The sequence below is a fragment of the Heptranchias perlo genome, unplaced genomic scaffold (assembly GCF_035084215.1).
Source record: "Heptranchias perlo isolate sHepPer1 unplaced genomic scaffold, sHepPer1.hap1 HAP1_SCAFFOLD_240, whole genome shotgun sequence".
In the NCBI taxonomy this organism is placed as follows: Eukaryota; Metazoa; Chordata; class Chondrichthyes; order Hexanchiformes; family Hexanchidae; genus Heptranchias; species Heptranchias perlo.
The window spans coordinates 52,785-80,624 of NW_027139252.1; the positions used below are offsets into that span (position 1 = coordinate 52,785).

The window sequence follows — 27,840 nt, forward strand, 5'->3', positions numbered from 1 at the left end:
TGGTGGAGCGATTAAAATCGGGGATGCAAAAGAAGGAAGAATTGAGGAGTGTTAAGTGTTGTAGGGCTGGAGGAGGTTACAGAGACAGGGAGGGGCGAAGAGATGGAGGGATTTGAAAACAAGGATGAGAATTGTAGGGCTGGAGGAGGTTACAGAGATAGGGAGGGGCGAAGAGATGGAGGGATTTGAAAACAAGGATGAGAATTGTAGGGCTGGAGGAGGTTACAGAGATAGGGAGGGGCGAAGAGATGGAGGGATTTGAAAACAGGGATGAGGATTTTAAAATCGAGGCGTTCCGTGACCGGGAGCCAATGTTGGTCAGTGATCACAGGGGAGATGGGAGAACAGGACTTGGTGCGAGTTAGGATAGGGGCAGCAGAGTCTTGGATGAGCTCAGGTTTATGGAGGGTAGAAGATGGGAGGCGAGCCAGGAGACCATTGGAATAGTCCAGTAATAAGCTTGTCAGCAAAATTGAAGCCATTGGAACAAATTGGGGCAGTGGCTGCTTGCATGCGAATTCGCTAACTGATGGGAAACAGACTGTAGTGGTGAACGGTTGTTTTTTGGACTACAGGGAGGTATACAGTGGTGTTCCCCAGGGGTCGGTACTAGGACCGCTGCTTTTTTTGATTTATATTAATGATTGGACTTGGGTGTACATGGCACAATTTCAAAATTTGCAGATAACACAAAACTTAGAAGTGCAGTAAACAGTAAGGAGGATAGTAATATACTTCAAGAGGACACAGACAGGCTGGTGGAATGGACGGACACATAACAGATGAAGTTTAATGCAGAGAAGTGCGAAATGATACATTTTGGAAGGAAGAACGAGGAGATGCAAAATAAACTAAATGGTACAATTCTAAAGGGGGTGCAGGAACAGAGACACCTGGTGGTATATGTGCACAAATCTTTGAAGATGGCAGGAGAGATTGCGCAAGCGTTTAAAAAGGATACTGAATCCGGGGCTTTATCAATAGAGGCATAGAGCACAAAAGCAAGGAGTTTTGCTGAAGCTATATAAAACACTGGTTCGGCCACAACTGGAGCATTGTGTCTAATTCTGGGCACCGCAGTTTAGGAAGGATGTGAAGGCCTCAGAGAGGGTGCAGAAAAGATGCAGAAAAGAGGGTGCAGAAATGGTTCCAAGGATTAGTGACTTCAGTTACGTGAATAGACTGGAGAAGCTCGGGTTGTTCTCCTTGGAACAGAGAAGGTTGAGAGGAGATTTGATGGAAGTGTTCAAAATCATGACGGGTTCAGATAAAGTGAATACGGAGAAACTGTTCCCATTGGCGGAAGGATCGGGAACCAGGGGACACAGATTTAAGGTGATTGGCAAAAGAACCAAAGGCGACATGAGGAAAAAAAATAAGCAGCGAGATGTTCTGATCTGGAATGCACTGCCTGAAAGGGCGGTGGAAACAGATTTAATCGTGTCTTTCAAAAGGGAATTGGATAAATAGTAGAAGGGAAAACATTGCAGGGCTACGGGGAAAGAGCGAGGGAATGGGACCAACTGGATTGCTCTTACAAAGTGACGGCACAGACTCGATGGGCCGAATGGCCTCATTCTATACTCCAACGATTCTATGATTTGTCAAGCTCAAATGCTTGCTCCTTCAGTGAGAGGTCCGTCTGTACAAAGAACGAGCACTTCCGCGTTACAGTTCAGCAGACCTTTCCTTGTTGGATCCGGAATTAATACAAATACCGCTCTGTGTTCCTTTGTTGTTTTATTCACAAATGGGCTAAATATCAGATAGAATAAAAAGGCACCGCTTGGAATCGAACCGAGGACCTCTTGTTACGAAAAAGGCAATTTGCCCAGCTTTTGCAAATTAAGGAGACAAATTAAGCTGCAACGACCCCACCTCCTCTTCCTGATATCTACCTCTCACTGTCTGTTAGCGTTTGAGGCAGTTTATATTTTTCTATTTCTCTTATCCATTTCGCTGTGTTTACCGATACTCTGTATCTCCCGCTGTGTTTACCGATACTCTGTATCTCTCGCTGTGTTTACCGATACTCTGTATCTCTCGCTGTGTTTACCGATACTCTGTATCTCCCGCTGTGTTTACCGATACTCTGTATCTCTCGCTGTGTTTACCGATACTCTGTATCTCTCTGTGTTTACCGATACTCTGTATCTCTCGCTGTGTTTAACGATACTCTGTATCTCTCGCTGTGATTACCGATACTCTGTATCTCTCGCTGTGTTTACCGATACTCTGTATCTCTCGCTGTGTTTACCGATACTCTGTATCTCTCGCTGTGTTTACCGATACTCTGTATCACTCGCTGTGTTTACCGATAGTCTGTATCTCTCGCTGTGTTTACCAATACTCTGTATCTCTCGCTGTGATTACCGATACTCTGTATCTCTCGCTGTGTTTAATGATACTCTGTATCTCTCGCTGTGTTTACCGATACTCTGTATCTCTCGCTGTGTTTACCGATACTCTGTATCTCTCGCTGTGATTACCGATACTCTGTATCGCTCGCTGTGTTTACCGATACTCTGTATCTCTCGCTGTGTTTACCGATACTCTGTATCTCTCGCTGTGTTGACCGATACTCTGTATCTCTCGCTGTGTTTACCGATACTCTGTATCTCTCGCTGTGTTTACCGATACTCTGTATCTCTCGCTGTGTTTACCGATACTCTGTATCTCTCGCTGTGTTTACCGATACTCTGTATCTCTCGCTGTGTTTACCGATACTCTGTATCTCTCGCTGTGATTACCGATACTTTGTATCTCTCGCTGTGTTTACCGATACTCTGTATCTCACGCTGTATTTACCGATACTCCGTATCTCTCGCTGTGTTTACCGATACTCTGTATCTCTCGCTGTGATTACCGATACTTTGTATCTCTCGCTGTGTTCACCGATACTCTGTATCTCTCGCTGTGTTTACCGATACTCTGTATCTCTCGCTGTGTTGACCGATACTCTGTATCTCTCGCTGTGTTTACCGATACTCCGTATCTCCCGCTGTGTTTATGTCTCTGTGTCAATCCGTGGTCTGATTCTGAATGAACAATGAAGTAAATGAGGAGTTTTGGACAATTCTCCCTCTGTCACTGAGGAACCAATGAGCGAAACTTTATAATAAGATATTGTTTATTGTGAAGCAGCAAAGAAAACATTGTATTTGGAACGACTGAAGTTCAGTGATGTACAAAAAGAAACTGTGACCACAACGTGTTTACAACAAGCCGCCTTTTAAGTTGATGTCAGGCTCGCTAACATTGCAGCACGAGGTGTGGGCACCGCACTGATAACCTTCGTGTGTATCCGGGCCTTTCAGACACTTCGTGTGACACAAGAGCTTTCCAATCCCTTGGACACCGACACATCCGTTGAAGCAGCATTCACCGGCAGGACCGATATCGCGCCCCCTTTGCCGGACTTCAGCAAATTTAACGCTGAAAATACAAAACAGGACGTGTCGTAAGAGTTGTTTTATAAAGTGTGGGAGTCCATATATGAGTGTGATGTTCACATATGAATTGTGGGTGTGTATATATGAGTTCGATGTTTATATATGAACTGTGGGTGTGTATATATGAGTGCGATGTTTATATTTGAACTGTGGGTGTGTATATATGAGTGCGATGTTTATATATGAACTGTGGGTGTGTATATATGAGTGCGATGTTTATATATGAACTGTGGGTGTGTATATATGAGTGTGATATTTATATATGAACTGTGGGTGTGTATATATAAGTGCGAAGTTTATATATGAATTGCAGAATGAACAGGAGGGGCAATTCCTCCTGGGGTTATATTTTCTTCCAAGACAATGAAATAAAGGGAAACTGTGATCATGGGGCCGAAATAGCTCAGTTGGGAGAGCGTTGGACTGAAGATCTAAAGGTCCTTGGTTCAATCCCGAGTTTCGGCAGTTTTTGGTTGTTTAGTTTCTTCTTCTTCGCTTCGATTCTCGCATTTATTTACAGTGAAATTTGATCCCCGCCACTGAAGGATTGGGGATTGAATAGAGAGACATCAAGAAATGGAAATATTTCTATCGTCTGTATTTGGTTTTTATTTCCCTGTTACCTTCTGCCTTTTTCTCTTGGTTTTGTCTCTCTCGGTGCCGGGTGACTATTTGATTTGATGCATTTTATTCGAAAGTGATGCCTTTTCCCCATCTCGGGGCGGTCAGACCCGCTCTGTCTGTCTGTTGCTGCTGATGATCATTAATGGGAACAGGCCGTGAGTTAAACGTTTATCTGCAAACCGGAGAAAGACAAATGAAAAGAAAGACCTGTTTCTCCGGCCCAGGGGTAAAGTTACAATGGATGTTATTCAATAAACTGTCCCCGGGAATTTGTCTGTGGATTTTTTTTGTTCAGCTTCGATTTTGAAAGTTACAAAAACCCGAAATAAATAAAGTAAATTACAAGAATCGAGTCCGCGATCATTATATTACGGTATACTCTTTGCAAATGAACTAACCGGCTGTACCAACGGCACATTGGGCTGTTCAATTAATTTTTGGACATGCAGTGATTTCTGTACTTGGATCCCTAAATCTCTCTGCTCCTCCACAGTTCCTAGTTTATCACCATTTAAAAAATATTCTGATTTATCTTTCTCAGATTTAAAGTGGATGACCTCGCTCTCCCCACATTGAACTCTATTTGCTGCAGTTTTGCTCACTCACTTAATTTATCAATTCCCACTTTTCAACTTCCTGCTTCTATCCACATTATTTATTCCGCCACCAGAAGGCTGAGTGTTCAAATCACGGGGTAACCGTTGCTTTTCGAGCTGATCGGATTCTGGATCGTTCCGGAATGAATGTTTTATCTGCTTTTTCACAATAAACAGAACCTTGCTCTAAAGTCTGTTTCCCGAGTTCTCAAATTGCAGCCAATCGTTTCATTCTGCCCTCGACTTTTGATCTTGACCTGCGGTTGGAACTGTTGCAAAGAGGGAGAAGAATCCCCAAATCGCTTCAAGTGTATCTCAAACGCTTTGGGAACAAGTTCAGTGCAAACAATCAGGACTTTAAAGGCCCCTCAATGACCTGCACTTTCATTGAATGAGTTTTGTTCGCCATTGTATTCGACCGTGAAATCGCTCTCCGCTTTCATCTCACTGAAGTGAAGAGTGTGACCGCCTTGTATCTGTCAGAGTGTAAGTGACGAGTTTGGGGTGAGCACGGGTCGCCTTTATTTTTAAAATCTCACCAAGCACCGGGGAAAAGAAACTTAGAATCAAACTGTCCCTGTCAGTGATGAATTGAAGTGAATATCGCTCCAAGCAGATCTGGACAATGCGCAGCGCAGCCGCACAGGAGTTCCAAATCCACCCTCTCCCCACTCGGCAATCACATTAACTGAACTTTACTCTGGCCCAGTGTCACCGCGCTGAAATCGAGTATTTCTCGGCCACATTTTTTCAGAACATCATAGTTACTGGTTTAATAGTGAAAACTGCCGTCCGCTTCACTGTAAGTGCAAGAGACAACTTTGTAGACACCGTGTGGTGTCACAGACCTGCTCGTTGGACCTGCTCATTTCATCTCATCTCATTTTCAGCAAACCTGAATATTACTGGAATATAGAATGGGGAATCACAGCTCAAAAAATCAATCCTCTCGACCACGAGGGGACCGAGTCTTCCAACATACAGGTGTTTAATGGCAAGGTGAGCTTCATGTTCAGAAATAATACAGCACTGATTTTCACTGGTGGAAAAGTAAACTGATTGTCAGACAGCTGTTATATTGAGCGCGGCCACCTGAAGTTTTAGCTCAGTGAATTAGTCCTTCAGCAGATTTAACGTTTTGTCCCTGTCGCGCAATTGGTTAGCGCGTTCAGCTGTTCACTGAAAGTCTTTGTGGTTTGAGCCCACCCGAGGACGCAAGAGTACCTTTTACCTTAACATTAATTGTCTCACAATTCCAGGGTCTTGTCTCCAAGAAAATGTAGCAGAAATTGCCAGCTGAGTGCGTCTGATTTTCCACCATTTAATCTGCGGTCGGATAACAGGCATCTGAAAAATATCGGGAAAAAAAGAGATTGGCTTGAAGGCAATCGGAAGACTTCTTGATAGACAAAGTTCGAAGGTTGCAGGCGAGCTTTCGTTCATCTGACATGGATATTTCTGCAGTGAGCCACACCAGAATGTTTCCACATTGAATGACACTCCCTTTATTTTGGAAAAGTAAAATGGTCGTCACATTCCCACAGTTGTCAGTTGATTTGTGAGAGATCGTTAAAGGATCAATCTCCGGTTAAGGCGGCCTTTTTCTCTCTCTCTCCGTTGGCCGAATCCAAAATGAAATTGGAGCTGGACCAATCAGGCAAGAAATCAGGAATCACTTCAGCAAACGAAATACGGCCGAAAGCTGGAACTCTCTCACCCCATAGGATGTGGATTGAGGCTCAATTCAAATTTTCAAATCAGATATTGATCGATCTTTTTCCGGTTCGGTTACCAAGGGATATGAGTTACAGATCACCTCATGATCTAATTGAATGGGACAGCAGGTTCGAGGGGCTGAATGGTCTTCTCCTGTCCCGATGTTCCTATACTGCTCAGCGCGGGGCTGGACGACTGGTGAGAGGCATCAGACTGACTCCAGAATAGAAAAGCGGGTGTTCAGGTTCAGCCACCTTGCGATTGTCCGACAAACTGAACCCCGACAGCAACGTCACCACCCGCCTCTCTGCAATAATCGGATGGGAAGGAGCCCTGCCGCTGGCCCGGCTCGCTCAGTCGGTAAAGCACGAAATTCCTAATCTCAAGGTCGTGGGTTTAAACCACACATTGGGCGTTTTGTGGTCTATTTTTCACAGTGGGTGATGAAAGGTTCAAAGTGCAACCTCTTATCTCCAGTTCAAGAAATCCAGTTATGTAAACAGACACAACCCTGAGCTGTGTGAAAGGAAACCGTGAGCGTTGCCAAATATCCAGTCCCTCCCGATTCTATCTTCTTATTCCCTCCACATGGGACACGGCAGATACCGTTTCAATAGGCTTCATTTTTGCTGTTATTAAAAATGTTGATGGTTAGGAAGTGTAATATTTAGAAGATGCCAACTCTGGATCCATTCGCCTCTCTGATACCTCCTGAGCCCACCTGACCCTCTTTGATTCTCGCTGAGCTCCTTATCTTCTCTGATACCCTCAGAGAGTCCATTATCCTCTTTGAACCTTGTCATTGCCCTTTACACTCTCTGATACCCGCTGAGTGCCCCTCACCCACTGATACGCCCTAAGCGTCCATACACTCTCTGATACCCTCTGGCAGTCCTTCCCCTCTGTGAGACCTCAATATACTCTCTGATACCCACTGATTGCCCCTTGCCCTCTCTGAGCGTCGTTACACTCTCTGATACCCTCTGACTGCCCTTCCCCTCTCTGAGCGTCCATACACTCTCTGATACCCTCTGGCAGTCCTTCCCCTGTGCGAGATCTCAATATACTCTCTGATACCCTCTGACTGCCCCTACCCCTCTCTGAGCCCCGTTACACTCTCTGATACCCTCTGACTGCCCCTTCCACTCTCTGAGCCCCGTTACACTCTCTGATACCCTCTGACTGCCCCTACCCCTCTCTGAGCCCCGTTACACTCTCTGATACCCTCTGACTGCCCCTTCCACTCTCTGAGCCCCGTTACACTCTCTGATACCCTCTGACTGCCCCTTCCACTCTCTGAGCCCCGTTACACCCTCTGATACCCTCTGACTGCCCCTTCCCCTCTCTGAGATTCCTTTGCCCCAATGGATCGCCACTAAGAAGCCATTAGACGCCCTGATGCCTTCTCAGAACCCATTACCGTCCCTGATATCAAAGTGCGGTGTAACTTCACAGGTGGATCTACCGGTCTGTGTTAAGGATGAGATCCAGAGTTTGTTCGGTCGCTGTTGCTTCCGCCTCTCCCACTCTGAGAGCTCTATCGACGGTCTGTACTGATCTTCCTCTTATAAACTGGGTGTGGATCTATGAGTGCGCTGCTGATTTATAAACCTTGGGAGTTTATGTATGACAGTGCTGTTTATATATGAACTGTGGGTGTGTATATATGAGTGCGATGTTTATATATGAACTGTGGGTGTGTATATATGAGTGTGATGTTTATATATGAACTGTGGGTGTGTATATATGAGTGCGATGTTTATATATGAACTGTGGGTGTGTATATATGAGTGCGATGTTTTTATATGAACTGTGGGTGTGTATATATGAGTGCGATGTTTTTATATGAACTGTGGGTGTGTATATATGAGTGCGAAGTATTTATATGAATTGCGGAATGAACAGGAGGGGCAATTCCTCCTGGGGTTATATTTTCTTCCACGACAATGACACAAAGTAAATATTGGATGTGGAGCCGAAATAGCTCAGTTGGGAGAGCGTTAGACTGAAGATCTAAAGGTCCTCGGTTCAATTCCGAGTTTCGGCAGTTTTTGGTTGTTTAGTTTCTTCTTCCTCGCTTCGATTCTCACATTTATTTACAGTGAAATTTGATACCGGCCACTGAAGGATTGGGGATTGAATAGAGAGACATCAAGGATGGGAAATATTTATATCGTCTGTATTTGGCTTTTATTTCTCTGTTACCTTCTGCCTTTTTCTCTTGGTTTTGTCTCTCTCGGTGCCGGGTGACTATTTGATTTGATACATTTGTTCCAATTTGATGCCTTTTCCCCATCTCGGGGCGGTCAGTCCCGCTCTGTCTGTCTGTTGCTGCTGATGATCATTAATGGGAACAGGCCGCGAGTTAAACGTTTCCCTGCAAACCGGAGAAAGACAAATAAAAAGAAAGACGTGTTTCTCCGGCCCCAGGGGCAAAGTTACAATGGATGTTATTCAATAAACTGTCCCCGTGAATTTGTCTGTGGACCTGTTTGTAAAGCTTCGATTTTAAAAGTTACAAAAACCCGAAATAAATAAAGTAAATTACAAGAATCGAGTCCGTGATCGTGATATTACGGTAAACTCTATGCAAATGAGTTAACCGGCCGGACTAACAGCACATTCGGCTGTTTAATTAATTTTTGTTCCTTTGCGCTGGTTGGGAGCGGTTTCTGTACATGGACCGCAAAATCTCTCTGCTCCTCCACAGTTCCGAGCTTCTCACCATTTAGAAAATACTCTGATTTATCTTTCTGAGGTTTAATGTGGATGACCTCGCTCTCCCCGACATTGAACTCTATTTGCCGCAGTTTTGCCCACTCACTTAAATTATCAATTCCCAATTTTCAACTCCCTGTTTCTATCTACATTATTTATTCCGCCAACAGAAGGCTGAGTGTTCAAATCACGGGGTAACAGTTGCTTTTGGAGCTGATCGGATTCTGGATCGTTCCGGGATGAATGTTTTATCTGCTTTTTCTCAATAAACAGAACCTTGCTCTGAAGTCTGCTTCCCTCGTTCCCAAATTTCAGGAAGGCGTCTCATTCTGCCCTCGACTTTTGATCTTGACCTGCGGTTGAAACTTTTGCAAAGAGGGAAAAGATTAACCCAAATCACTCCACCTGAATCTGAAACGCTTTGCGAAGAGGTTCACTGAAAACAATCAGGAATTTTATAGGCACCTCAATGACCTGCACTTTCATTGAATGAGTTTTGTTCGCCATTGTATTCGACCGTGAAATCGCTCTCCGCTTTCATCTCACTGGTGAAGAGTGTGACGGCCTTGTATCTGTCAGCGTGTAAGTGACGAGTTTGGGGTGAGCACGGGTCGCCTTTATTTTTAAAATCTCACCAAGCACCGGGGAAAAGAAACTCAGAATCAAACTGTCCCTGTCAGTGATGAATTGAAGTGAATATCGCTCCAAGCAGATCTGGACAATGCGCAGCGCAGCCGCACAGGAGTTCCAAATCCACCCTCTCCCCACTCGGCAATCGCATTAACTGAACTTTACTCTGGCCCAGTGTCACCGCGCTGAAATCGAGTATTTCTCGGCCACATTTTTCCTCAACATCATAGTTACTGGTTTAATAGTGAAAACTGCCGTCCGCTTCACTGTAAGTGCAAGAAACAACTTTGTAGACACCGTGTCGTGTCACAGACCTGCTCGTTGGACCTGCTCATTTCATCTCATCTCATTTGCAGCAAACCTGAATATTACTGGAATATAGAATGGAGAATCACAGCTCGAAAAATCAATCCTCTCGACCACGAGGGAACTGAGTCTTCCAACATACAGGTGTTTAATGGCAAAGTGAGCTTCATGTTCAGAAATAATACAGCACTGATTTTCACTCGTACAAGCTGCATACCCTTTATTTTAGAAAAGTAAACTGATTGGAAGGCAGCTGTTACATTGAGCGCGGTAACCTGAAGTTTTATCTCGGCGAATTAGTCCTTGAGCAGCTGCAAGCTCTGTCTCTGTGGCGCAATTGGTTAGCGCGTTCGGCTGTTAACTGAAAGGTTGGTGGTTCGAACCCACCCGGGGACGCTTGAGGAACCTTTTACCTGAACATTCATTGTCTCGCATTTCTTGGGTTCGAATGTGTGTCTCGTCTGCCAGAAAATGTACCGTAAACATTGCCAGCTGAGTGCGTCTGATTTTCCACCATTTATTCTGCGGTTGGAGAACAGGCATCTGAAAAATATCCAAAAAAAACGAGATTGGTTTGAAGGAAATCGGAATACTTCTTAACAGACAAAGTTCGAAGGTTGCAGGCGAGCTCGTTCACTCTGACATGGATATTTCTGCAGTGAGCGACATCAGACCATTTTCACAATGAATGACACTCCCTTTATATTGGTAAAGTAAAATGGTATTCACATTCCGACTGGTTTCAGTTGATTTGTGAGCGATCGTTCAAGGAACAATCTCCGGTTAAGGCGGCCTTTTTCTCTCTCTCTGTCTGTTGGCCGAATCAAAAATGAAATTGGAGCTGGACCAATCAGGCATAAATCAGGAATCACTTTAGCAAACAAAATACGGCCGAAAGCTGGAACTCTCTCATCCCAAAGGATGTGGATTGAGGCTCAATTCAAATTTTCAAGTCTGATATTGATCGATCTTTTTCCGTTTCGGTTACCAAGGGATATGAGTCCAAGGCGGGGAAACAGAGATGAATTACTGATCACCTCATGATCTAATTGAATGGGACAGCAGATTCGAGGGGCTGAATGGTCTTCTCCTGTCCCGATGTTCCTCTCCTGCTCAGTGCGGGGCTGGACGACTGGTGAGAGGCATCAGACTAACTCCAGATGAAAAGCGGGTGTTCAGATTCAGCCACCTTGGGATTGTCGGACAAACTGAACCCCGACAGCAACGTCACCACCCGCCTCTCTGCAATAATCGGATGGGAAGGAGCCCTGCCGCTGGCCCGGCTCGCTCAGTCGGTAAAGCACGAAATTCCTAATCTCAGGGTCGTGGGTTTAAACCACACATTGGGCGTTTTGTGTTCTATTTTTCACAGTGGGTGATGAAAGGTTCAAAGTGCAACCTCTTATCTCCAGTTCAAGAAATCCAGTTATATAAACAGACACAACCCTGAGCTGTGTGAAAGGAAACCGTGAGCGTTGGCAAATATCCAGTCCCTCCCGATTCTATCTTCTCATTCCCTCCACATGGGACACGGCAGATACCGTTTCAATAGGCTTCATTTTTGCTGTTATTAAAAATGTTGATGGTTAGGAAGTGTAATATTTAGAAGACGCCAACTCTGGATCCATTCGCCTCTCTGATACCTCCTGAGCCCACCTGACCCTCTTTGATTCTCGCTGAGCTCCTTAACCTTGTCAGCGCCCTTTACACTCTCTGACACCCGCTGAGTGCCCCTCACCCACTGATACGCCCTGAGCGTCCTTACACTCTCTGATACCCTCTGGCAGTGCTTCCCCTGTGCGAGATCTCAATATACTCTCTGATACCCTCTGACTGCCCCTTCCCCTCTCTGAGCCCCGTTACACTCTCTGATACCCTCTGACTGCCCCTTCCCCTCTCTGAGCCCCGTTACACTCTCTGATACCCTCTGACTGCCCCTTCCCCTCTCTGAGCCCCGTTACACTCTCTGATACCCTCTGACTGCCCTTCCCCTCTCTGAGCCCCGTTACACTCTCTGATGCCCTCTGACTGTCCCTTCCCCTCTCTGAGATGCCCTTGTCCCAAAGCATCGCCACTAAGAAGCCATTAGACGCCCTGATGCCTTCTCAGAACCCGTTACCATCCCTGCGAACAAAGTGCGGTGTAACTTCACAGGTGGATCTACCGGTCTGTGTTAAGGATGAGATCCAGAGTTTGTTCGGTCGCTGTTGCTTCCGCCTCTCCCACTCCGAGAGCTCCATTGGCGGTCGGTACCGATCTTCCTCCTACAAACTGGGTGTGGATCTATGAGTGCGTTGTTGTTTTATAAACTTTGTGAGTTTATGTATGACAGCGATTTTTAGAAACCAACTGTGGGTTTGTATATCTGTGTGCGATATTTATAGGTGACCTGTGGGAGTGTATCGATGAGTGTGATATTTCTATATGAACTGTGGGTGTATCTCCATGAGTGCGATGTTTTTATATGAATTGAGGAATGAACAGGAGGGGCAATTCCACCTGGGGTTATATTTTGTTCCAAGACAATGAAATAAAGGAACTTTTTGATATGGGGCCGAAATAGCTCAGTTGGGAGAGCGTTAGACTGAAGATCTAAAGGTCCTTGGTTCAATCCCGAGTTTCGGCAGTTTTTGATTGTTTCGTTTCTTCTTCCTCGCTTCGATTCTCGCATTTATTTACAGTGAAATTTGATCCCCGCCACTGAAGGATTGGGGATGGAATAGAGAGACATCAAGGATGGGAAATATTTCTATCGTCTGTATTTGGTTTTTATTTCTCTGTTACCTTCTGCCTTTTTCTCTTGGTTTTGTCTCTCGGTGCCGGGTGACTATTTGATTTGATGCATTTGTCCTGAACTGATGCCTTTTCCACATCTCGGGGCGGTCAGACCCGCTCTGTCTGTCTGTTGCTGCTGATGATCATTAATGGGAACAGGCCGCGAGTTAAACGTTTATCTGCAAACCGGAGAAAGACAAATAAAAAGAAAGACGTGTTTCTCCGGCCCAGGGGCAAAGTTATAATGGATGTTATTCAATAAACTGTCCCCGTGAATTTGTCTGTGGACCTGTTTGTAAAGCTTCGATTTAAAAGTTAAAAAACCCGAAATAAATAAAGTAAATTACAAGAATCGAATCCGTGATCATGATATTACGGTAAACTCGATGCAAATGAACTAACCGGCTGTCCGAATGGCACATTCGGCTGTTTAATTAATTTTTGTTCCTGTGCGCCGGTTGGTAGCGGTTTCTATACATGGACCAAAAATCTCTCTGTTCCTCCACAGTTCCTAGTTTATCACCATTTAGAAAATACACTGATTTATCGTAGATTTAAAGTGGATGACCTCGCTCTCCCCACATTGAGTGATATTTGCCCACTCACTTAATTCATCAATTCCCACTTTTCAACTTCCTGCTTCTATCTACATTATTTATTCCGCCACCAGAAGGCTGAGTGTTCAAATCACGGGGTAACCGTTGCTGTTCGAGCTGATCGGATTCTGGATCGTTCCGGAATGAATGTTTCATCTGCTTTTTCTCAAATCTGCTTCTCTGGTTCCCAATTTTCAGGAAGGCGTCTCATTCTGCCCTCGACTTTTGATCTTGAACTGTGGTTGAAGATTTTGCAAAGAGGGAAAAGAAGTCCCCAAATCGCCCCACGTGACTCTCAAACGCTTTGGGAAGAAGTTCAGTTCAAATAATCAGGACTTTAAAGGCCCCTCAATGACCTGCACTTTCATTGAATGAGTTTTGTTCGCCATTGTATTCGACCGTGAAATCGCTCTCCGCTTTCATCTCACTGGTGAAGAGTGTGAGGGCCTTGTATCTGTCAGATTGTAAGTGACGAGTTTGGGGTCGGTATGGGCCGCTTTCAATTTTGAAATCTCACCAAGCACCAGAGAAAAGAAACTTAGAATCAAACTGTCCCTGTCAGTGATGAATTGAAGTGAATATCGCTCCAAGCAGATCTGGACAATGCGCAGCGCAGCCGCACAGGAGTTCCAAATCCACCCTCTCCCCACTCGGCAATCACATTAACTGAACTTTACTCTGGCCCAGTGTCACCGCGCTGAAATCAAGTCTTTCTCGGCCACATACTTTCTTAACATCATAGTTCCTGGTTTAAGAGTGAAAACTGCCGTCCGCTTCACTGTAAGTGCAAGAGACAACTTTGTAGACACCGTGTAGTGTCACAGACCTGCTCGTTTGACCTGCTCATTTCATCTCATCTCATTTTCTGCAATACTGGGACAGAGAATGGTGAATCACAGCTCGAGAAATCAATCCTCTCTACTACTGGGGGACCGAGTCTTCCAACATACAGGCATTTAGGGGCAAGGGGAGTTTGATGTTCAGAAAGAAGACGGCACCGATTTTCACTCGTGCAAACTGCACACCCTTTATTTTGGAAAAGTAAACTGATGGTCAGACAGCTGTTACATTGATCGCTGCAAGCTGAAACGGTAGCTCGGTGAATTAATGGCTCAAGATGGCCACTGTGGTGCAATTGGTTAGCGCATTTGGTTATTAACTGTGAAGGTTGGTGGTTCGAGCCCACCCGGGGACAATAGGGAGGTTTTACCTTAAAATTCGTTGTTTCGCATTTCCAGGTTTCGAATGTGTGTTCTGTTTCCAGAAAAATGTAGCGTAAACATTGCCAGCTGAGCGCGGCTGATATTCCACCTGCCGCTGGATAACAGGTATCTGAACAATATCCAAAAAACCGAGAATGGCTTGAAGGTGATCGAAATACTTCTTGACAGACAAGGTTCAAAAGGAGGGCTCACGATTAAAGTGAAATATTATTCACCTTCCGACAGGTTTCAGTTTATTTGTGAGAGATCGTTAAAGGATCCTGCAGCGCTGCCTCAGTTAACAAAAGCAGTTCTCAGCCGCATTTTTGACGCAGCATCAAACCCATCAGTTTTTCGCTGTTCCCCAGCTCCCCGAGTGAGTGAGGCCGTGACAGCAGTAACATTGTCCGGCCCCGCTCTCTCCAATCACCCGCTGCCGGTGGAAAGCAGCGAATGCAGCCTCAGACAGCGCATTACTGTCCATCCCTGGGAAACAATTTCCAACTGAAACAGATTGGAGTTGTGCTGAGCTTTGAGTCTGCAGCGTGTCCGTGACGAGGTTCAGGTTGATATCATCCATTAATTTTTTTATATCTCAGAAGCGCACCAGGAGAAAACAGGAACTGAGAATCAAATTGTCCCTGTAGGTGATGAATTCAAGGGAATATCGCTCCAAGCAGATCTGGGAAAGTCACAGTGCAACCGCACAGAAGTTCCAAATTCTCCCTCTCGCCACTCGGCAAACATTAACTGACCTTTGCTCTGGCCTGGTGTCGCCTCGATCAAACCGTCTCTTTCGCGTATGATTTTTTTACGAGTGCAAAGCGTCCCCGCTTCAGTGAAGCTGCAATCGACATTTTCTTCTAGATGCCATGTCATGGGCCAGATAAAGGATGTGAACAGTTACTGCTGAGAACAAATTAAAAAGTAGCAGAAGTTCATCAAAGTTGCACCATTGAAAGTCCTGGGTGGAGGTTTAGAGGCTGCGATTGTAGGAAGAGTTTTGTTGCGATTCTAACAGACCTTCGAGTGAATTTCCGGGATGTCCAGAACACCGAAATAACTCAGTCAGACTGAAGATCTGAAGGGTTCAGTCCCGGGTTTCAGGAGCGTTTTCTCTCCCTCTCTGTTATCTTGATACCTCCTCCGTGCCCTTTCCATTTTCTGATACGCTCGGAGGGCCCCTTACCCACTGACACACCCTGACTCTCCCTGATAACATCTGGCAGTCCCTTGCCCTCTCTGATAACATCTGGCAGTCCCTTGCCCTCCCTGATAACATCTGGCAGTCCCTTGCCCTCTCTGATAACATCTGGCAGTCCCTCGCCCTCTCTGATAACATCTGGCAGTCCCTTGCCCTCTCTGATAACTTCTGAGAGTGCCGTAAACTCTTTGATACCTCATAGCCTCACACCCCTTGATAACCCCTGAGAAGCCCTTTGATTCCCTGACAGCCTCTGGGATCCCGTTGCCCCACCGGATCCACACTAATAAACCCTTAGACTCCCTGGTTCATTCTCAGGAGCCATTAACCTCTCTGCTACCCAAGTGCGATTTAATTCCACATGTGGATCTACCAGTCTGTGTTAAGGATCAGATCCACGGTTTGTTCGCTCTCATTACTCCGAAGCACTCTGTTCACCGAGAGGGAAATCGCACCTACGTTTATGTGATCTTCAAAGAAAAATAAAACATTGCATGTACAGAATACAGAAATAGCTCAGATGGGGTAGCGTTAGAATTAAAATCCACAGATCCTTTGTTCAATCTCCGCTTAAGGCGGCCTTTTTTCCTCTTTCTCTGTTGGCGGAATGCATAATGAGGGGGCTTAATCTTGAAATTAGTGCTCGATTAATGAGGCGAGAAATCAGGAATCACTTTCGCAAACAAAATACGGCTGAAAGCTGGAACTCTCTCGGCCAAAAGGATGTGGATTGAGGCTCAATTCAAATTTACAAGACTGATATTGACAGATCTTTTTTCGGTTCGGGTCCCAAGGGATATGTTTCCAATGCGGGGAAATCGAGTTGAGTTGCAGACCACCTCATGATCTAATTGAATGGTGCAGCAGGAAGAGGGGCTGAGTGGCCCTCTCCTGTCTCGATGTTCCTATACTGCTCAGCGCGGTGCTGGAGGACGGGGAAAAGGCATCAGACTGACTCCAGAATGAAAAGCGAGTGTGCAGAAGGAGCTTCGCTGGGATTGTCAGACAAACTGAACCCCTGCAGCAAAATCAACAGCTGCCTCTCTACAATAATAGGATGGGAAAGGATGTTGAAGGCGGCCTGGCTAGCTCAGTCGGTAAAGCATGAGACTCTTAATCTCAGGGTCGTGGGTTCGAGCCCCACGCTGGGCGTTTCGTGTTTTATTTCTCAAACTGGGTGATAAAAGGTCCAAAGTGCGACCTCTTATCTCCAGTTCATGAAATCCAGTTATATGAACAGACACAACACTGAGCTGTGTGAAAGGAAACCGTGAGCGTTGGCAAATATCCAGTCCCTCCCGATTCGATCTTCTCATTCCCTCCACATGGGACACGGACAGATTATCGGATCAACCGGCTTCATTTTTTGCTGTTATTAAATGTGTTGATGCCTTCAAAATGTAAGATTTAGAAGATGACAACTCTGGATCCATTCGCCTCTCTGATACCTCCGGAGACCCCCTTACCCTCTTTGATTCTCCCTGAGCTCCTTATCTTCTCCGATATGGTCCGAGAGTCCATTATCCTTTTTGAACCTTGTCAGCGCCCTTTATGTTCTCTGATATCATCAAAATGCTCCTTACCCACTGTTACGCCCTGAGTCCTCTTACACTGTCTGATACCCTCTGACACTCCCTTCCCCTCTCTAAGATCCACTTACACTCTGTGATACTCTCTGACACTCCCTTCCCCTCTCTGAGATCCTGTTACACTCTGTGATACTCTCTGACACTCCCTTCTCTTCTCTGAGATCCTGTTACATTGTCTGATACCCTCTGACACTCCCTTCCCCTCTCTAAGATCCACTTACACTCTCTGATACCCTCTGACACTCCCTTCCCCTCTCTGAGATCCTGTTACACTCTGTGATACTCTCTGACACTCCCTTCCCTTCTCTGAGATCCTGTTACACTCTCTGATACCCTCTGACACTCCCTTCCCCTCTCTGAGCCCTCTTCCGCTCTCTGATACCCTCTGACAGTCCCTTCGCCTCTCTGAGATCCTCTTACGCTCTCTGATACCCTCTGACAGTCCCTTCGCCTCTCTAAGATCCCCTTACACTCTCTGATACGCTCTAATAGTCTCTTCCCCTCTCTGGGATCCCCTTGCCCCATCGGATCGCCACTAAGAAGCCATTAGACTCCCTGAACCCTTCTCAGAGCCCATTACCCTTCCTCATACCCGAGTACGATGTAATTTCACAGGATGATCGATCGGCTTGTGAATTGTGGGTGTGTATATATGAGTGCGATGTTTATATATGAACTGTGGGAGTGTATATATGAGTGCGATGTTTATATATGAACTGTGGGAGTGTATATATGAGTGTGATGTTTATATATGAACTGTGGGTGTGTATATATGAGTGCGATGTTTATATATGAACTGTGGGAGTGTATATATGAGTGCGATGTTTATATATGAACTGTGGGTGTTTATATATGAGTGCGATGTTTATATATGAACTGTGGGAGTGTATATATGAGTGCGATGTTTATATATGAACTGTGGGAGTGTATATATGAGTGCGATGTTTATATATGAACTGTGGGTGTTTATATATGAGTGCGATGTTTATATATGAACTGTGGGTGTGTATATATGTGTGCGATGTTTATATATGAACTGTTGGTGTTTATATATGAGTGCGATGTTTATCTATGAAGTGCGGTAATGAACAGGAGGGGCAGGGCTTCGGAGGGGTTGTATTTTCTTGGAAGACAATGGCGCAAAGTTGCATTTGCTCTGGGGTCCAAATACTCAGTTGGAATTGCATTGGACTGAAGATTTAAAGGTCCTTGGTTCAATCCCGGGTTCGGCAGTTTTTGGTTGTTTAGTTTCTTCTTCTTTGGGTCCATTCTAGCATTTATTAACAGAGAAATTTTATTCCCACCACTGAAGGATTGGGGGTGGATTAGAGAGACATCAAGGATGGGAGATATTTATATCGTCTGTATTTGGTTTTTATTTCTCTGTTACCTTCTGCCTTTTTCTCTTGGTTTTGTCTCTCTCGGTGCCGGGTGACTATTTGATTTAATGCATTTGTCCTGAACTGATGCCTTTTCCCCATCTCGGGGCGGTCAGACCCGCTCTGTCTGTCTGTTGCTGCTGATGATCATTGATGGGAACAGGCCGCGAGTTAAACATTTCTCTGCAAACCGGAGAAAGACAAATGAAAAGAAAGACGTGTTTCTCCGGCCCAGGGGTAAAGTTACAATGGATGTTATTCAAAAAACTGTCCCCATGAATTTGTCTGTGAATCTGTTTGTAAAGCTTGGGTTTTAAAAGTTCCGAAAACCCAAAATAAAGCCCCTTAACAGCCCATACAGGAATCAAACCCACGATTACAACATTATGGTGTGTTTTAAGCAAGTCAGCTGACCAGCCGTTACGAACATCCCAATCATCGTTTTTTTTAACCTATACTAGTTTGAAGTGATTTCTGCACACGGACCCCGAAATCTCTCTGGCCCTCCACAGTTCCCAGCTTCTCACCATTTAGAAAGTACCCTGTTCTATCCTTTTTTGATCCAAAGTGGAAGACCTCCAGAAAAAGAGACTAAAGTAGTGGACAGGGGAATGTCAATGGATGTTATTTATATGGACTTCCAGAAGACATTTGATAAGGTCCCACATAAGAGACTGTTAGCTAAGATAGAAGCCCATGGAATCGAGGGAAAAGTACTGACTTGGTTAGGTAGTTGGCTGAGCGAAAGGCGACAGAGAGTAGGGAGAATGGGTAGGTACTTACATTGGCAGGGTGTGACTAGTGGTGACCCGCGGGGATTTGTCTTGGGGCCTCAATTATTCACAATATTTTTTAACGACTCAGATGAAGGCATAGAAAGTCTCATATCTAAGTTTGCCGATGACAAAAAGATTGCTGGCATTGTGAGCAGTGTAGATGAAAACATAAAATTACAAAGTGATATTGATAGATTAGGTGAATGGGCAAAACTGTGGCAACTCATGGACCAGCATATTCCTCACTCTACCATTACCAACAAGCCAGGGGATCAACCCTGGTTCAATGAGGAGTGTAGAAGAGCATGCCAGGAGCAGCATCAGGCGTACCTAAAAATGAGGTGCCAACCTGGTGAAGCTACAACTCAGGAATACATGCGTGCTAAACAGCGGAAGCAACATGCTATGGACAGAGTTAAGCGATTCCACAACCAACGGATCAGGTCAAAGCTCTGCAGTCCTGCCACATCCAGTCGTGAATGGTGGTGGACAATTAAACAACTAACGGGAGGAGGAAGCTCTGCAAAAATCCCCATCCTCAATGATGGCGGAGTCCAGCACGCGAGTGCAAAAGACAAGGCTGAAGCGTTTGCAACCATCTTCAGTCAGAAGTGCTGAGTGGATGATCCATCTCGACCTCCTCCCAATGTCCCCACCATCACAGAAGCCAGTCTTCAGCCAATTCGATTCAGTCCACGTGACATCAAGAAACGGCTGAGTGCACTGGATTCAGCAAAGCTGTAGTGCTGAAGGCTTGTGCTCCAGAACTAACTGCGCCTCTCGCCAAGCTGTTCCAGTACAGCTACAACACTGGCATCTACCCGACAATGTGGAAAATTGCCCAGGTGTGTCCAGTCCACAAAAAGCAGGACAAATCCAATCCGGCCAATTACCGCCCCATCAGTCTGCTCTCAATCATCAGCAAAGTGATGGAAGGTGCCGTCGACAGTGCTTTCAAGCGGCACTTACTCACCAATAACCTGCTCACCGATGCTCACTTTGGGTTCACTTTGGAGCCAGGACCACTCGGCTCCAGACATCATTACAGCCTTGGTCCAAACATGGACAAAAGAGCTGAATTCAAGAGGTGAGGTGAGAGTGACTGCCCTTGACATCAAGGCAGCATTTGACCGAGTGTGGCACCAAGGATCCCGAGTAAAATTGAAGTCAATGGGAATCAGGGGGAAAACTCTTCAGTGGCTGGAGTCATACCTAGCACAAAGGAAGATGGCAGTGGTTGTTGGAGGCCAATCATCTCAGCCCCAGGGCATTGCTGCAGGAGTTCATCAGGGCAGTGTCCTAGGCCCAACCATCTTCAGCTGCTTCATCAATGAACTTCCCTCCATCATAAGGTCAGAAATGGGGATGTTCGCTGATAATTGCACAGTGTTCAGTTCCATTCGCAACCCCTCAAATAATGAAGCAGTCCGAGCCCGCATGCAGCAAGACCTGGACAACATCCAGGCTTGGGCTCATAAGTGGCAAGCAACATTCGCGCCAGATAAGTGCCAGGCAATGAGCATCTCCAACAAGAGAGAGTCTAACCACCTCCCTTGACATTCAACGGCATTACCATCGCGGAATCCCCCACCATCAACATACTGGGGGTCACCATTGACCAGAAACGTAACTGGACCAGCCATATAAATACTGTGGCTACGAGAGCAGGTCAGAGGCTGGGTATTCTGCGGCGAGTGACTCACCTCCTGACTCCCCAAAGCCTTTCCACCATCTACAAGGCACAAGTCAGGAGTGTGATGGAATATTCCCCACTTGCTTGGATGAGTGCAGCTCCAACAACACTCAAGAAGCTCGACACCATCAGGGAAAAAGCAGCCCGCTTTATTGGCATCCCGTCCACCACCCTAAAGATGCACTCCCTTCACCTCCGGTGCACAGTGTGTGTACCATCCACAGGATGCACTGCAGCAACTCGCCAAGGCTTCTTCGACAGCACCTCCCAAACCCGCGATTTCTACCACCTAGAAGGACAAGAGCAGCAGACACATGGGAACAACACCACCTGCACGTTCCCCTCCAAGTCACACACCATCCCGACTTGGAAATATATCGCCGTTCCTTCATCGTCGCTGGGTCAAAATCCTGGAACTCCCTTCCGAACAGCACTGTGGGAGAACCTTCACCACATGGACTGCAGCGGTTCAATAAGGCGGCTCACCACCACCTTCTCAAGTGCAATTAAGGATGGGCAATAAATGCCGGCCTCGCCAGCGACGCCCACATCCCACGAACGAATATAAAAAAAGGTTTTGGAGTCCTCACCGCCAAAATTGCAAACACCTTATCCACATCTGACCTATCAAACCCTTGCATAACCTTAAAGTCCCACATCAGGTCACCCCTCAGTCTTCTCTTTCCAATGGAAAAGAGCCCCAGTCTGTTCAAACTTTCAATATGGGGAAGTGTGAACTTTGGACCTAAGCAAGATAGATCAGAATATGTTCTAACTGGTGAGAAGCTGGGAACTGTGGAGGAGAACAGATGTTTACAGGTCCAAGTACAAAATCACTAAATGTCAGTGGACAGTTACAAAAAATAATTCAAAAGGCCAATGGAACTTTAGCCTTTATCTTAAGGGAGCTGGAATTCAAAGGGGTGGAAGTTCTGTTCCAGTTATATAAACTCTGCTGAGACCACATTTCGAGTCCTGCATTCAGTTCTAGGCCCCACACCTCAGGGAGGATATATTGGCCTTGGAGGGGGTGCAGTGCAGATTCACCAGAATTATACCGGGGCTAAAATGGTTAAATTATGCGGACAAGTTGCAGAGAAAAGGTTTGTATTTCCTTGTGTATAGAAGATTAAGTGTTGATGTATTCGAGTTGTTGAAGGTGATTAAATGAGCCAATGGTGTGTGTGAGCTGTGAGACAGCTTGAAATCCCAATCCTCTCCACCACTGGGGACTGAGTCTTCCAACATACAGGGATTTTCACTCGTGCAAGTTTCACCCACATTTTCTGCCCTTCATTTCTCCGACCTGCTTTTTGCGTCTTTCCCTTCAATTCAGGACTTACAGGAAAAACTCGATTCTGCCGTCAATCTTCGGGTCACATGGAGAGAATTCAAATAATTGAAATCGACCCTGATCACCCCCAATATCGTCACCTGCACGTTTGACGAGTGCAAAGCGGCTTCTATCGCGGTTTGTCTACACAACTCGTTCAAAGATACTGTCGGGAATTGGAGGGTCTTTCAAGTCATGACACGAACAGAACAGTTCGCACTGCCGTTTTCCGCAAGACGCTTCAGATTCATGTGGAATGATTTCGGTCTGGCGGTTAAAACCGTTCCCTCTTTACTAAAAATACTAAAAGTCCCGCCTTTGAACCCGGGACTTTTAGTATTTTTGATAACCGATACCAAACTGGTTTGTCCTGTGCTGCACATTACTTTCTAAATATTACAGATAAGCAGAGCACTTGAGCTGTCACAGCTGTGACTTTGACTTTTCTCCCTCTCCTCTCGATCTCCCCGGCAACTGCCACTAACCACAATCTTCTCTCACACTTCTCCATCAGGAAGTTCCGAGTCTCGGTTTTCAAATGAAATAACGCCCATCTCTCCAATCACCGACAGCCCAATTTCCGAAATCCTCAAAGTAGCATGAAAATAATTGTCCTTAAGTTAATAATAATAATATCATTAAAAGTTCTTATCGTCTGGGGTTTTGTTTCAGAAGCCACGGCTTTTAAAGGTCACTGCGGATGTTTAACGAATCGCCTCTTGGTTGGAGGTTTCTGTGTGGGAAAGATCAGGAAGTGATAATTGAGAGACCGAGGATGAAGCTGTTTGATGGGAGCACTGGGGACACAGACCGTGCGCGGCTCCAGTGGAGCAATCGGTCAGCGCGCGTTATTTCTACAATAATTATACACTCGAGAAATGCTGGGGTTGTGAGCTCCAGCGCCATCTAAAGTAGTTGAACCTTCTAAACATTTTGACTGGAGTTCAAGGTACAACCGGTTCCATAACACATCGACTTCTTCATGTCCCCATGTGGGCACTGAGGCTCCTCTGGCCTCCCGTCTTGCAATAGCAGGTGAGAGTTTATTTGTTTATAGGAGGGAGAGGGGGCGATTGGCGAGAGCTGAAATGGTAAAGCGGCCGGCACGACATCTTTAAATCTAAAGAACCAAACACACAATTCTTCTTTCCGTGAAGCAGGGATTCATCGGTTTGAAGTGTCGTGTAGGGAAAATTCGGGAGGCAAATCTGCTGCCTGGTGTCACGGTGTAACGGGTGAAATTATTCAGCTTTCAATTGTTGATCGGCTGAAATGTCGAGAGGCCTTTCCCAGCTCCCGTGTGGAACAAGTTCAGCTTTTGAGCCATTGGGTAAAGTGTTTTTTTTTAATTGCTGCGAACGAATGACAAAACATTTTGTACAAACAAGTAGAATTGTAAACTCACGAGTTCACTGTCCATGTTTCTTACATCATGTTCAACAGAAACAAGGATTCTCCTCAACACGTTGCTGAGAATTGTATGAAAGAGATACTCCCCCGAATTCGACAGCGACAGGGATAATTCAGAGTCCCACCATGAATCTGTATGATGGAAACCAATCTCATAGCGAGCCTGGATAGCTCAGTCGATAGAGCATCAGACTTTTAAAACATAGTCGTGATCTGAGGGTCCAGGGTTCAAGTCCCTGTTCAGGCTAAAAGTTTTAAAACAGCTGGCAAGTTCTGCTTTTCCAGCGGACCAACATCAGTGAAAGGAGCAAGAGTTGGCCATTCAGTCCCTCGAGCCTGCTCCGCCAATCCATAAATTAATGGCTGATCTTCGACCTCAACTTGATTTTTGACCGATCTCCACATCCCTTGAGTCCCCGAGCACCCAAAAATCCATCGATCTCAGTTTTGAAAATACTCAATGGTTCAGCATCCACAGCCCTCTGGGGTACAGAATTCCAATGATTCACAACCCTCTCAATGAAGAAATTATTCCTCATATCTGTCCTAAATGTCCGACTCCTTATCTTGACATTATAACCCTTAGTTCTAGACTCTCCAGCTAGGGGAAACAGCCTCCCAGCATCTACACTGTCAAGTCCTTTAAGAATTTTATATGTTTCAATGAGATCACCTCATTATTCTAAACTCCAGAGAATATCGGCCCATTCTACTCAATCTCTCCTCACAGGACAACCCTCTCACCCCAGGAGTTAACCTAGCCAAACTTTTTAGCACCCACTCTAAGGCAAGTGTATCGTTCCACAAGTAAGGAGATCAAAACTGTACACAGCACTCCAGATGTGGTCTCACCAAAGCCCGATATTGCAGCAAGACTTCCTTATCTTTGTACTCCAACCATCTCGCAATAAAGGCCAAGATACTATTTACTTTCCTAATTGCTTGCTGCACCTGCATGTTAAATTTCTGTGATCCGTGTACAAAGACACACAAATCCCTCTGAATACCAACATTTCGTAGTCTCTTACATTTTAAAAGATATTCTGCTTTTCGATTCTTCCAACCAAAGTGAATAACCTCACATTTCCCCACTTTATGCTTCATTTGGCACCTTCTAGCCCACTCACTTAACCTGTCTGTATCACTTTGCATCCTCTTTGCGTCCTCCTCACAGCTTACTTTCCCACCTAGTTTTGTATCGTCAGCAAACTTGGACACATTACACTCGGTCCCCTCATCTAAGTCATTAATATAGATTGTAAATATCTGAGGCCCAAGCACTGATCTTCACTGCACCCCACTAGTTACAACCTGCCAACCCCAAAATGACCTGTTTATTCCGACTTCCTGTTTTCTGTACGTCATCAAATCCCCAAACCATGTTAATATATTACCCAGAATCCCATGAACCCTAATCTTGTGTCACAACCTTGTGCGGCACCTTATCGAATGCCTTTTGAAAATCCAAATATTCTGCATCCACTGGTTCTCCCTTATCTACCCTGCTATCTAAACCCTCAAAACCTCTAATAGAGTTTGTCAAACACAATTTTCCCTTTCATAAAATCGTGTTTCATGTGCCTAATCGTATTATCATTTTCTGAGTGCCCTTTTACCACGTCCCTAGTAATAGATTCTAGCATTTTCCCTGCTACTATTGTCAGGCGAAATGGCCTGTAGTTCCCTGTTTTCTCTCACCCTCCTTTCTCGAATTATTAAGTGCCCGTTCAAAGGACACTATTATGGGTACAGTAGTGTAGTGATTGTGTGATTGGACTAGCAGCCGGGAATAATGAGCTCAAATTACACCATGACAAGTTGTGAAATTGACTTCAATAAATCTGGTGCTTCATTAGACAGCACCAGAAAACAAACCGTGGGTTGTCATACGAACCCAACTAGTTCAGGGAAGGGCAACTTGCCACATCTACTCTCTGGCCGACTTATGACTCCTGTTCTGTGCTATGTGGTTGACCCTTATGTCTGCAGGGGAGACCAGCACTAGGGACCATAAATATAAGACAGTCACTAATAAATCCAATAAGGGAATTCAGGAGAAACTTCTTTACCCAGAGAGCGGTGAGAATGTGGAACTCGCAACCACAAGGAGTAGTTGAGGCGAATAGCAGATGCATTTAAGGGGAAGCTGGATAAACACATGAGGGAGAAAGGAATAGAAGGATATGCTGATAGGGTGAGATGAAGTAGGGAGGGAGGAGGCTCATGTGGAGCATAAACACCGGCATAGGCCTGTTGGGCCGAATGGCCTGTTTCTGTGCTGTAATTCTATCTATGTAATTCTATGAATAGAGGGGTTACATTTCTTACCTTCCAATCCACGGGGACCTTTCTAGAATCATGGGAACTCTGGAAGATAAAACCAATGCATCCACTTTCTCTGCAGCCACCTCTTTTAAAACCCTAGGATGTAGGCCATCAGGGCCAATGAATTTGTCAGCTTTTAGTCCCATTAATTTCTCCAGTACTTTTTCATTACTAATCTTAATTGCTTCAGGTTCCTCACTCTCATTAGAACCTTGGTTCCCTAATACTTCTGGTATGATTTTTGTGTCCTCTACTGTGAAGACAGATACAAAATACTTGTTTAACATCTCTTTCATTTCCTTATTCTCCATTATAAATTCTCCTGTCTCTGTCTCCAAGGGACCCATGTTTACTTTCGCTAATCTCTTCCTTTATACATATTTATCTATTTCTTGGTCATCCTTTGCTGATTTCTAAAACTCTCCTAATCCTCAGGCTTACTATTCTTTTTGGCAACATTATAAGCCTCTTTTAACCTAAAATATCATTAATTTCTCCAATTAACCAAGGTTGGACCACTTTTCCGGTGGAGTTTTTAACCCTCAAGGGAATGTAATTTTGTTGAGGAATTATAAATTATTTCTTTAAATGTTCACTATTGCTTGTCTATCATCATATTTTTAATCTAATTTCCCAAACTACCTTAGCCAACTCAATCCTCATAACTACGTTATTGGTTTTGTTTAAATTTAAGACCCTAGTTTCCGACTTAATGACATCACTCTCAAACTTTCGAACTCAATGTGAAATTCTATCATATTATGATCATTCTTCCCCAGAGGATCATTTACTATAAGATTACTAATTAACCCTGTCTCATTACAAAATACTAGATCTAAAATAGCCTGTTCCCTTGTTGATTCCTCGACATATTGATCTAGAAAACTGACTCAAATGCATTCCATCAACATAAAACAGCTTATCTTGAGTTGCTAACATGATGGGATGACTTATAAGTAGAAGACACGGCCAGATCTGCGAGGTGAATGAGATGTTTGCTGAAAACACAGAGAATTAATGAAACCAATCCTTCCCTGCAGAGAGCAGGGAGTTGGAAAGAAAGATGCTGGGCATTGAGAGGCGAAGGATTTTGTCGATAGCAGGATGAATAGACAAAAGGATTTCAACTCCCTTCTTTTCTATACTGATAAATATAGACAAAAATCTCATCTCCGGGCTTCTTTCAGATAATGAATGTCTTAATGCTCAAGGGATCACTGATCCAAGCCCATTATCTCCACTCGCACTCTCCTTCCAATCTTGCACATGATGCTTCGCTTTGAAATTGTGCATTTTTTCACATTGGGATTCCATTTGAAGAAAACATTGCTGTGATCAGCTTGTGCTGTTAAGGAGGTGGAGTACAAGGAGATACATAAAAGGATAATGATAACAGTGACTGTTCAGACACTGTGAGCTACAGTTAAAGGTCGGCAATATTTAAAGTGTCAGGCAGCAGATCTTTTCCAAATCTTGACACAAATGGCAAGAAAACTTAACATGGACTTTGATCAAT

At 45.0% G+C, this 27,840-nt stretch overlaps 6 non-coding genes across 6 annotated transcripts; all 6 read left to right on the forward strand.

The window, feature by feature from the left end:
• The first annotated feature begins 3,844 nt into the window (after positions 1-3,844).
• Positions 3,845-3,917, forward strand: trnaf-gaa (transfer RNA phenylalanine (anticodon GAA)). Its single transcript has one exon. It is a non-coding gene; the product is annotated as a tRNA-Phe (tRNA).
• Positions 3,918-8,362: 4,445 nt separating this feature from the next.
• Positions 8,363-8,435, forward strand: trnaf-gaa (transfer RNA phenylalanine (anticodon GAA)). The gene has a single exon. It is a non-coding gene; the product is annotated as a tRNA-Phe (tRNA).
• A 1,929-nt stretch (positions 8,436-10,364) lies between these two features.
• On the forward strand, positions 10,365-10,438 carry trnan-guu (transfer RNA asparagine (anticodon GUU)). Its single transcript has one exon. It is a non-coding gene; the product is annotated as a tRNA-Asn (tRNA).
• Positions 10,439-12,595: 2,157 nt separating this feature from the next.
• Positions 12,596-12,668, forward strand: trnaf-gaa (transfer RNA phenylalanine (anticodon GAA)). Its single transcript has one exon. It is a non-coding gene; the product is annotated as a tRNA-Phe (tRNA).
• Positions 12,669-16,898: 4,230 nt separating this feature from the next.
• Positions 16,899-16,971, forward strand: trnak-cuu (transfer RNA lysine (anticodon CUU)). Its single transcript has one exon. It is a non-coding gene; the product is annotated as a tRNA-Lys (tRNA).
• A 7,189-nt stretch (positions 16,972-24,160) lies between these two features.
• trnak-uuu (transfer RNA lysine (anticodon UUU)) lies at positions 24,161-24,246 on the forward strand. Its single transcript is given in 2 exon segments — positions 24,161-24,197; positions 24,211-24,246. It is a non-coding gene; the product is annotated as a tRNA-Lys (tRNA).
• Positions 24,247-27,840: the final 3,594 nt, after the last annotated feature.